Source organism: Chanos chanos, chromosome 1 (assembly GCF_902362185.1).
Source record: "Chanos chanos chromosome 1, fChaCha1.1, whole genome shotgun sequence".
NCBI lineage: Eukaryota > Metazoa > Chordata > Actinopteri > Gonorynchiformes > Chanidae > Chanos > Chanos chanos.
Window position 1 is genome coordinate 47,738,794 of NC_044495.1, and position 12,500 is coordinate 47,751,293.

Sequence of the window (12,500 nt, forward strand, 5' to 3'; positions counted from 1 at the left end):
TCTCTCTCTCTCTCTCTCTCGTTGATCTTTCTCTGATCTTGACGCGGTGAACTTGCAATGCCTGCTTTCAGAGAGTGTCAGAATAAACTTTTCAACTTGCCCCCACCCGTGTGGCGGTGCTACCTTCTTAAGGATTCAGGCATCAAACGCATCCATTTGGTAGGACACAGATTCACTATAAGCAGATGTGTTTTGTTTGTTAATGATTAAGCTACCCTGCTTTCGTTAGCAATGCGTAAGAATATTCAGAGTCTGTCAAAACTAGAATTTAGCTGTCAAACAAAAATGACATAAACAGAAAGTTATAATGCTTTATGCGAATGGTGTGTTATGCACATTTTAGTCAAAGGAAGTGTGTATCTCTTTGTCCTGTCTTTCCTGTGTCTGTAGTCTTTCAGCTTGCCCTCTGTTGTGTGTGTGTGTATGTGTGACAGAGAGTATGTGTGTTTATGTGTTAGAGAAAGACAGACCAGAGAGTGTGTGTGTGTGTGAGAGAGAGAGAGAGGGAGTGTGTGTATGTGCATGTGCGTGTGAGAGAGAGTGTGTATGCATGTAAGACAGAGACAGAAAGACTGTGTGTGTGTGTGTGTGTGAGAGAGAGAGATAGAGAGAGTGTGTTTGGCTGTCTTTCACTCTCTCTGGTTGTTAATAGGCATGGGGGGGCGCAGAGGGGTTTGAATGCACTCACATTTGGGCCTTGTATAATGGTTTGTGCAGAGTCTTTAGGCCGCCTCAATCCCCAGCCTTTCTGCTGATGCATAATTGCTCTCCCAGTCCTTTTGCCTCTCCTTTACAGCCGAAACCCAAGCTCATTGCCGCTCATAAAGAATCCGTGCCGCTGGAAAAAAAAAAAGAGAGAGAGAGAGAAGAGAAGAGAGAGAGAAGAAGAAGAAGGGGGGAGAAAAAAGATCCTAAGTTGTCCTTGTATATAAAAGTAGATTCTGCTCTTGAACACCTTTTCAAATTAATATTTGTGATGGGTCCATTCTGAGGCCGAGGTTTCTGTTCTGGGCCTTTTGTTCGCGCGTTTGATGTGACGGAGGAGAGGACAAAAAGAGGAGAGAGGAGAGTGTGTGAAAATGGTAGTTAAGTGGGCTTAAGGGGGTTCTTCAGCGTTTTCTGAAAGGCGTGCCGCGTGAATGGGCTTCGCGAGTGCTTTAGCCGCCGCGCTGTAAACACACAGGTTCCCCTCTCTCTCCACACAAAGGTGAGCCGCAAATGAACACATGTACGCTGCTGGACCCCCCCCCCCCCCAACGCCACACAACACCAGCCCCCTCCCTCCTCTGTAACCCCTACCAAGACAGCTGTCCAATCAGAGCCTCCTCCCCTTTCTGTTCACCCCTTAGGTCCGAATTTCTTTTTTTTTCCTCCCTTCTTTTCTTTATTCTCTCTCTCTCTCTCTCTCTCTCCCTCTCTCTCTCTCTCTCTCTCTCTCTCTCTCCCTCTCTCTCTCTCTTTCTCTCTTTTTGTGTTATCCTGGCCGAATGTCCATTCACCCATCCCCCTGCTCTCTCTCTCTCTCTCCCTCTCTCTCTCTCTCCCTCCCTCTCTCTCTCCCTCTCTTACTCTCTCTCTTTCTCTCTCTCTCTCTGTGGGCTGGGATCATCCTGTTGCCTGGGTGGTTAAATTCTTTTGTTTGGTTAATTGCAACGAGTATAATGCGGTAGTCTCTCAGAGGTCTGTGCGAGACAATTAGACCATCACGTAGATTTAATGAGACAGTGCCCGTCACTCACTGCACCTCTGTCTTCAGCTGTGGAAGACTCCGCCGACCCTCCGCTCCTGGGTTTGGGGAGGGTTTTTTTGGGGGGCTTGTCCCATGTGTCGGGTTCCCTCCAAGTAATACTGGTGTGAGAAAGGAAAAAAAAGGAGGGGGTGCTAGAAAGAGACAGAGACAAGGAGAGGAAGAGTAAGAGAGGGAAGACAGAATTCAAAAAAGGGATATTTTTGTTCTCGTTCAAACTCTCATGGGCCACACCCCTGTCGATGAAAGGGGGCGGAGTAGTGGAGGGGGGAGGAGTTTTTGTTGTTTTTTTTGTTGTTGTTGTTGTTATTGTTTTTTTGTTTTGCAGGTAATGACCGGGGGTTATCTGGAAAACAGCGAGGGGAAAAAAAGAGACTTTACTCAGTCCTTCCCATAAGCGAGAAAGAGGAGCCCTGGGCCCTGAGATGACTTAACAGTCTGAGGGCCTGATGCAAGAGCGTTCCTCTCTCTCCCCTGTCTCTTTTCTTCTCCCAGCCGTCCGGGAAGATAGTGACCAAAAAAAAAAAAAATGTCGTGCAGTAATAAGCTATTCATTATATCCCTGCCCTGTAACAGAGATTAATTAATAACCCTACCTCACGTCCTTTAGTGATTTCAATACACGTGTCCAAATCTACACATGTATGAAGTTGTGAAGGGCAGTGTTTTTTTTTTCTCTTTCCCATCTCTCCCTCTCTCTCTCTCTCTCTCTCTCTCTCTCTCTCTCTCTGTCTCTTTCTGTCTTCTTTTTTTTTTTTCCTCTTCTGGTGCTAATCACACAGTTACAACAAAGACGAGCTCCATTATTGCGTGTGTGGAGGAGAGGGGAAATGAAAGAGGGACAGAGGTTGGCCAACCGCCTGACACAGGACAATTAATCTTCCATAAGCACTGTCAGCCAGGCAACAGACACAAACGGATGGACAGCATTAAACAGACGAGTGTAGGTAGAGGGCTTTTTTTTTAACAAGCCTCAAACCAGAGTCCATTTTCTCCGACTAATGAAGAGCCGAGGAACTGACCTGAGCTCCACAATAAACACTTAAGGCGAGAGAGAGAGAGAGAGAGAGAGAGGGGTGATAAAAAGCTTCCCCTCTGATTCCTGTCTATTCTCTAAGTGTGTGTGGAAACGCATGTGTGTGTGTGTGTGATCTCAGGCCCTTGCTTTGCCGTTAGCGGAGTTCAGATCAGAGCGACGGGTTCTGCCTTAACTCTGTGGCCCTCTTTGGCCCCTGGTGGCCCCTCAGCCTGCCCCCGCCTGGCCTTCCAAATTAATTAGAGAAGCTCCACGTGGAGCGATCTGGCCCGGTCCACCCCGCCCGGTCCCTCTGACCGCGGCCTTGTTTGTTTAGAGTGGACGGACTCAGCCGCCGCACTGACGCTGTGAGCAGTAATGAGCCTTTACACTACAACTTCTGCACAGATAAAAAGAGGGGGGGGTGTGGGGGGGGGGGGGGGGGGCGTAGAGATGGAGAAGTCTGTTCAGACACTGAGTAAATGGTGGACTGAGAGTGGAATTGATTATTTGCCATTCTTAGTAAGGACTGAGTGTGTGTGTGTGTGTGTTTTCTCAGGGCTGTGAGGGCAGCAGGAGTTTGTTTAAGATAAACTGGAGTCTGAAGTTGTGTACTGGGAGAGTGCAGAGTTTTGTACTGGTGTGTTTAGTTGCGTGTGGACGTGTGTAGCTCGTCTCTGTCTTACACACAAGACACACAATGTCGCTAGTTTCTCAGACACAGCAACATATCTGTCTAATTGGGAGACACACATTCACAGGCACACATGCACACACCCAGCCCTGAACTCCCATTCCACACAACACTCTACCTACCTCCGGAGGACTTTCCCTTTGTCTGCTCAGTGCATCTCTATGAGGTTACACTCAGAGTAATTGTTGGTACTTGTGTTTTCGTGCTGTGGAAACTGTTGAGATTCTGCTACAGCAGCTTTTGGTTTGAGTCGTTAATGTGGAGATCCTCGTGACAGGTGGTAAGACTGCTCGACAAAGTGTCAGAGATAAATGTGTAAGTGCAGATGGATGTAAATGGAGAGACATGGAGATAAATCAAGTGCTGGTTGATATATTAAAGGGCTACATGGGTGTGATCACTGGAATATGAAAATGAGGGTTAGGTTGCGTTCCACTGCATTTACTATGGAATCTGCAGTTCAGACTGAATGACTTGTGTACGGTTTATATTTTCCTACGTTTCAGATTTCGCTTCTTGTGCATAGCGCTGAATTTTAAGTTCTTTCATTCACTGCATAGGCCGCTTATTGGAAGGACTGAAATGCTTTTTCTCCGAGTATGCTGGTGAAAGTCTGTTTTAAATCGTGGAAAACTGTTGTGAAAAAGTAGGAAGAGGCCAAGATGTGTCAACGGCCATTAAATACGCGTTTGCTAGTTCCGCGGGACCAAGGCGCAGTTTGGACAGTGCAAGTGTAGCGCACGTCATTAAACAGATAGCCGCGCGCTGACCCACGGTGTCACGACTTGCAAAACTTGTTTGGTCTGTTTATTTATCATTACCCGCTCGATGCTCGTCAGACTCCCAAGAGGTAAAGACGAGGCAAACCAGACGACAACATCGTCTTGCCCGCCCCGCTCTCTCGCTCTTTCTCTCGATCTGTCTGTCCTTCCCTCTGTCCCCCCCCCCCCCCCCCCCCCCCCCCCCCCCCCCCCCCCCCATTTTGGTGCCCAAACATTTTTAATTATATCTTCTCCCAAGTAAAGCGCCTCAGTAACCAAGGAGCTGACATTGATGCATGTGCTGATAAATCCACAAACACTGCAAACGAGATTAACAAAGATTTTGAGGAAAGGGTGACAGCTAATTTTGTGCAGTGGTCCGCGTCTCATTCAGGAGTTGATGTTTTGATAGAGAGTGTCTGAGAATTCACGTTTCACGCTAGGGAGGTAACCGGATTGTAATATTAGGAGTTCCGTGGCATATGCACTTTTTAATGGTCTTTTTTTAATGCCTTCTCTTCTCTCTCTCTCACTCTCTCTCTCTCTCTATCTTTTTTTGCTGGCTAGTTGATTTTTTTTGCATTTATTGTTCATAGTGGGACTATGATAATGGATGCGTGCCTTCCAGGTTGGGATGTCTTTGGCGGTTGATGGGCAGCTCTTATACTGTGCTGTCATTCGGTGTTAAGTACCAACATAAAAAAATCTCTCTCTCTGCGAGCACATGCGAAATAAAACAAAAATGAAAGAACAGTGTGTTACGGTGACATATTCTGTGAAACAATTGGAGAATTTTACTGGTGTTTTTTTTTTATTATTATTTTTTGTAGTTAGGTGAATAGTGTGAATAGGTTGCACATGATATGGAATCTTCTAGAAGACTAATCTAGCACTACAATTTTTTTTGTGCCTGCCCCAAAATACAGCTGTAAAAGACACCCTGATGAGAAAAAAAAGGGGGGGCGGGGGATCTTTCTTTCTACCTCTGATCATCTGTATCTTCCTTTATTGTTCTGTTTCGTTGAGTTTGTAAAGCAATGCTTTAATCTTATCAGCGTGTACTCCTCTTATCTGCTCATGTTAGAGTTTGTATATCGAACATGACTGACCCCTGTGTTTCTTGACACACTCTCTGTGTTTTGGGGGAGTTGAGAAAACCCCGAGAGAAAAAGGTATCTCTCCACTTCATCATTTCTCTTAGACGAGAGAAGACAACCAGATAACAATCATATCTGCCACGGCTGAATCCTCCAGTCCTCCTGAAGGGAGGCGGGAGACGCACGTTTTTTTTTTTGTTGTTTTTTTGGGGGGGGGGACTCTTCTGAGACCATTGCAAGGCACCCACTTGCAAGCCAATTTTGTCTCCATATGGAGGAAAGAACTTTCCCCCTCTTCTGGTTCTTTTCTAGGCCTTCACTTTTCTTCTCTCTCTCTCTCTCTCTTTCTGTCTTTCTTTTCCTTCTCTTCTATTCTCTCCAAATCAGTGTTCCCATCTTCATTTTTGGGTGGCTGACGGCCTTTCACTTTTCTTTGTTATTTCTCTCTCTCTCTCTCTCTCTCTCCATCCCGCTCCATCTGCTTTTGGTTCTGTTTGTTTCGGGCCTTCCCTCATCTCAACTTGATAATGAGGAATGCAGTATGACCCTGACCTCCGTTGGCCTGGTGATGACCTTTCACCCCGGCATGTGACCTCCGGGCCTCTGTTTTGACAGCTTGATTAATCAGCCAGCATTATGATTTATGGCCACGCAGCATGTAAAAATAACAGACAACAGGTGGTCCTCAGAAAAAAGGGTTTTTAATGGCAAGTAAGCTCTTGGCTTTGGAAACAGATGTCAATTTTTTTTTTTTTGCTCTTTGCTTCAAACATTTTCCTTCTCTTTTTTCTGTGGAAATTTGTGAATGCACGTTAAGAATTTATGGATATCAGTTGATGATGGTTTGATCTCACACACATTTTATTAGGTAAATTTCATAGCTATGTTTACGTTTAGTATTTGAGATCTCCCTTAAAACAGACACAGATAAGTTTTAACAAGAGTGATGTGTTTTCCTTTGAACAAGTACAATTTTGTCTTTATCATTAATAAAGAAAAAAAGGCACCTCACAGAAGAAAACATATTTACATTTGCTCACAATCAACAACTTCTGCTTTTCTCTTGCTTTCCTCCTCGGGTCACAATAACAGTTCAGAGGTTAAGACATTTCATTTTAACCTTTGACCTTTGGGGTCGCTGCAGGCCTTGGTGGTATTCAGGAAGATTAATCTCCCAGTGCTAGCTATGAGATCGCAGACACACACACACGCACGTTCACTCACACACACTCGCACGTACACACACATGCACACACACACACGCACTTGCATGCACACGTGTGTGCACTCGCACACACACACATACATGCACTTGCACGTACACACACACACCCACACAGATGATGATTGTAGGCCCCAGCTTGAGTGATGGACAGTTAAGTACCTGCGTCTGTTGGCTTGGTTATTTCTCCACTTACTGTTTCCAGTCCAGTTAGTTAGTTAGCCTTAAGCAAGTGTGAATCGGTTAATACACACACACACACACACACGCACGCACACAGAAAGACATTTATAGACATTATATATATGCAGACAGACAGACAGAAATCGCATGTTTGTGTACAAACATCAAATCTGTTTGTGTGTGTGTGGGGGTGGGCGCGTGCGCGCGTGAAGAGTAATATTTCACTTGTTTAATAATGGATCTCTTATTGTCCTTGAGGAAGTTACAAACTTCTAGAACACGGTTGTTTTTTGATTTTTCTGTCATTCTAGATCTCAATCCCTTGTATCACTGTCCTTTTGCGCTTTTTATATTATCTTTAGCAACCTATGGAATACCACCATGCCAACAGGGCTTTGCACTAAGCTGTCCTCTCTCTCTCTCTCTCTCTCTTTCTCTCCTGCGTGATGTATATATATAAGAGATAAAAATATCATGGAGTAGCCATACCTTCCCCATATGCCTCATTAAATATGTATGTGTGAGCAGAGCAGGGAAAAAAAAAATACAGAAATATAAATCATATCGCTAAAGGCATTTGGTACTGCCTCCTCCTCAAATTATATATTTTTTTCTCTGTTTGGCTTTATTCTCCTTCTCCTCCTTCCATTGTTCCCAGTGTCTCTCCTGAGCTGGTGTGTAGTGGGTGGTGGGTTGAGGGTCCTTTTTGGAATTGAGGTGTTTTGAGAGATAGTGTAGTATGTCCCCGCATTTGGGCCATTATTGTAGCCGAGGCATTGTTAGCGTTAGCGTGATGTGAAAGTGAGTATTTGCGTGTGTGTGTGTGTGTGTGTGTGTGTGTGTGTGTGTGTGTGTGTGTGTGTGAGAGAATGTAGTGGATGATTGTTGTATTTGGTGTGTGGTAACTGGTGGTCATATAAATGTGTGTGTGTGTGTGTGTGTGTGAATGTAGTGGATGATTGTTGTATTTGATGTGTGGTAACTGGTGGTCATATAAATGTGTGTGTGTGTGTGTGTGTGTGTGTGTGTATGTGAATGTAGTGGTCGATTATTGTAGTTGAGGTGAGGGAAGTGGTAGTGTCACACGAGTGTGTGTGTGTGTGTGTGAGAGAGAGAGAGAGAGAGAGAGAGAGAGAGTACGGCGACTGACACATTGCCCTCCTTTAAAAAGTTGACAAATGATTTCTGTAACATTTACTTACACAATCGATAGCTCTGACAAATTCCACCTGCACCATGATTAATGTTACACCTCCCCCTCTATCCATCGCTCTCTCTCTCTCTCTCTCCCTCTTTTCCCTTCTTCTCCTGGGGGCTACACACTGTGAGCAGACTGAACCGTGTGTGTGTGTGTGAGTGTGGTGATTTGTTATGTGTGTGTTTGTGTCAGGTTAACAGACATTTGAAAACCTTTGAAGGGAAGCGTTATTCTCTGCTTTAAGCAGGGAGACTGTGGGCAGTGTGTGTGATGAAGATGAGGTTAAGTTAAAGAGGCGTCTGGAGCAGTGTTGAGATACTGTAAAGAACGGTTCCCATGGTGAATTACAGCTCTGTCACTGATCTCAGGCAGCTTTCTGCATTAAACCCTGCTGATGAGTAAAGGAGGCATCAAAAACAACACCCAAAATGCTTCTTTATTGTCTTCTTTACGTCTGTAAATGTCTCTCTGTGTGCATGCATGCGCGTTCGTGTGTTTGTGTGTGTGTGTGTGCATGCGTGCATTTGTGCGTGCGTGTATGCTTGTTTATGACGGAGTGCTGAAGTCTATCTCTTTCTGTGTTGTGTGTATTGAGCACACAGCATCAGCGCTGATGCGATAATCTGACTGTTTTTGAATGTGTGTGTGTGTGTGTGCGTGTCTGCGTGTGTGCGTGTGTGTGTGTGCATGTGTGTGTGTGTGTGTTAATGTGTGGGATCTGTGGTAAAGACATAATGAAATTCTGGGCTCTGTAAAAGCCCATGTCGTGTTTGTGACAGACAAGGTCACCCAGCACCACGGTGGCCTTGAGAGCCCAGTGTGCGCCGAGAGGGGAGGGGCCTCGTTTTATATTACACTATTTACATTCTCACACAGCACCCCCCCCCCCCCCCCCCAACGCTGCGAACCACACTGTAATACAGAACACTACACATCTCCTGTTTATAACGTGAACACACACACACAACGTACACACACAGCACACACACACACTGACGGACACACATGCTCATATACACATGCGCACACGTACACGAACACACTCTCACTCATACGCACACACATACAGTGTCTCTGCCATGCAGGCATGCTTTGGTCTTATTCTCTGTATTGTCTGATTATCGCTGGTTAAACATTCAGATTGTGTGCAGTATGATTATTTTTTTATAACATTATCACAGAGAAGCACTGATCTCATGTAAAGTGAAGTGATGAATATCTAATTGAATATGTGGTAGTGAATTGCAGTTTATGGTGAAAATGAGTGCCTTGAACAATAGAGCTCCTTGGCTTGAATAGAACACTCTTCAGGTTCTCTAGCCCCTCTTTAGCCTCCAATCATGTGGCTCCATCCTCTCTCACGCTCTTCGTTCGATTGGCTGGGCTCCCCTGCCCTGGGCTTGTTAAGTGAGGAGAGCCAATCAGAAAGGACGGCACAGTGAAACAGGAAGCCGTGCCAAAGCCGTGTGATAATAGAATGTCTGTCCATCACTTGCAATGCAAGCTTTGATCATACCGTGTCTCTCACACATAGGCACACACACACACACACACACACACACACACACACACACACAAGTGGTCGCTGGCGCATGCATGCATCAGCACATAAATGGATATGGACACATGTTCTTGAACACACACACATACAAACGCATCACTGTCTATGCTCAGCCGTCAGCTCTTAGACACAGAACATTACCTCAGAGTTAAAGAAAGGGGTGTGTAAATACATCAAAGTTAAAGAAAGATGTGTGTAAATACATCAAAGCTTACCCTGTCCCTTAGACAGACAGAAGGTCTCCATGACGAGGAGTGTCTCTCTTCACCTTGGCTTTGTGTGAAAGCAGACTGCACTGCTGTAAAGCAGACCGTGTCACGCGGCCAGCCGTCAGATCAGCGCGCACTTTACATGTTAACGGCCTCTGATAAACTCCCAGTCAGTGTCCCGTTTATTTAGCTTCATAAATCTCTTCACAATGCACAAACTTCACAAATGGTGGCAGATCTGCGAGTGATAATGTGATTTGTTTTCTGAATTCCTTGTTGACTTAGATGGCATATGGTTACTTTATTCCTGTGAGCGGTACAACAAATTAGCCTTAGTTCTGTTTGAGTCTCACTACGTTTTCAGGCTGAGGCGGGAGCTGCCTGTCCACAAGTGATATAGAGAGGGATATGAAGAGAATGTTCTAGAAAGACCGAGCAGGGAGAGAGCGGCGTCTGTGACATGGGAGCGTAGCGTAGCAGGCTAGCCTCCCAGCCCGTCGCCATTGTTACCAGTTGAAGAGCATGTGCTGGTTTGAGAAAGCGGGACAAAAGGAGCCTGACTGGGGGTGTTGGAAACAGGGTTATGGGGGGTGTGCGCCTCACAGTGAGGGGCCACACTGACCCCACCTGACCGCTGCCCTCGGGGGCCAGGTTGTGCTAGCGGAGACGGAGCAGAGGTACCATCTGTGCCAGAGAGAGGCAATGGGAAGAGCTAGGACACAACGGCACCTTTTAAACAGAGAGAGAGAGAGAGAGAGATAAGCGTTACACCTACTAGCACTCATGGATATGAATAGCCATTTATGTGGTTATACATCTCAGTGTCTCGGTCTGTTCTTGAAACACTGACATTTTAATAGAAAACAATGGTTAGTGCTTTTAGTTAAAATAGTATATAATATTGCTCTTTTAAAAATTATATTAGTCTTAATATGTTTTTCTACACCTATATGCATTTATTCTTCTTCTTGATTTTGTTGCTGTTGTTGTTACCATTGTTTTTTTTGTTCATAACTGCAGCAAAAAAAAAAAAAATTATAATAATAGAAATAATAATACTGTCTTGAAGTAATCACAAAAATACTGTGAATCCAATCCCATTTTAGACCCACATTAAGAGGAAAATCGACATTGATTCAGATAAACACAATAATTAGGCTGACTTCTCCTTTTCCAGTAGGCTGCTCTTGGTAATGAGAGTAAGGCTGTGTATGGGAGAAAGTGAGGGCGACAGGGAGGAAAACAAGTGTGAGTGTGTGTGAGTAGTCAGTACAGTACGCCAGTGGGGTGGACTGTTGGGTAGACAACCGTCCCGTGGCTCTGCTGTCCGGAGCTTGGATGGAAGATCGGGCCTCTTCCTCTCTGCAGTCTCCCTCAGTCTGAAGCCCAGAGATGTGGCATAGTGCAATACACACAGCCTTGAGAAAGGATTCTCTCCCTCTGAATATGGCCATGTACTCTCCCCGCCACAAGGGGGCGCTGACTTAGAGTTCCTGTAAGCATTTGTCACCATTAGGGCAGCCCACAAAGCCTGCCTCACACCCAGTCTGTACCATGCAAATCAACGTGACAAGAAGAGGGGGGGGGGGCCTCCCTGAGCAGACGTACGACATGGTTCATGTTTTCTGACTGCCTCATTTTCATATGACAAAAGACGACTTATGATATTAAAATTTCTTCTGTTTTTTCCCCAACTCACACACACACACAAATCAAATATTGTCTTTGCAAGTTTTGGCCTTAGCAAATTGTTTGTTTGTTTGTTTGCTTACTTTTGTATTGGGGAATATTGTACATTTTATTTGTGCTGGATATTATTATTATTATTATTATTATTATTATTATTATTATTATTATCATTATCATTATTATTACTCGTTCTTCTTGTTTCTTGTTGTTTTGTTATTATTATTATTATTATTATTATTATTATTATTATTATTATTATTATTATCAGCATTATTATTTCATTGTGAGAATAAAGCAGGTTTTCTGTGAGAGCGTTGGCAGATTAGGGCAGTCACGAGGTTTGTAATTTAGTGATGTAGTAGAACAGGAGGAGCAGACAGTGGTAGCAGTTCTGTGTCTGTATTGATCACACTGCAGAAATTCTCCCTCAGCGTTTCATCATATGAACTAATTATGACAAGAAGATATTGATAAAAAGCTTAATTTTTTAATTAGCTTGCCAAAAATGAGACGTGTGCTTTTGTTGCCTTCTTTGTGTGTGTTTGTGTGAGCGTAAGGGATAATCAGATTAATCTTACCATGTTGGTAAGCATTTTGTTTTTACATGTTTGTGATTATGATTGAAAATAGAAGCTTTTTTAGGTTCAGTATTTGTTAGTTCATGTTCATTTTTTTACCTAGTTGTGGGTCATTTGTTAATATTAATTGAATCTGTTTATGGTGGTTATAACATATTTCTTAGAAGTAGTTCTGTGCAAATTTGGTGAAAAAACAAGTTTACATTTGCATATAACATAGACAAATTAATTTAAGTTAAACATCACTTCGTGAAAGAAATTGGATTTACATTTGTTAACCTGTCCTTTTACTTAAATAAATCAGCAGAATTTTTTTTTCCTTTCGCAGGAAAGTGAGAAAAGTAATAATTTCATAATTCATACTAGTGTGAAAGGATCATTTTGCCGTTTTAAATGCTCATTCTGTGTTAGTGGCATGGAATATGTGCAGATTTAACACTTATTAACAGAGAGAGAGAGGGGGGGGGGGGGGGGGGGCGCTGCTGCACTCAGACAGGGTGTCGGAGAAGAAAGTTGAGGGAAATAAACTTTGAGGTTTGCTGTCCT

At 44.1% G+C, this 12,500-nt stretch overlaps 1 protein-coding gene across 2 annotated transcripts in view; it reads left to right on the top strand.

Annotated features, from left to right (window-relative positions):
* arb2a (ARB2 cotranscriptional regulator A) overlaps window positions 1-12,500 on the top strand; it is a 141,212-nt gene that overhangs the window by 43,136 nt on the left and 85,576 nt on the right. The window lies entirely within an intron of this gene.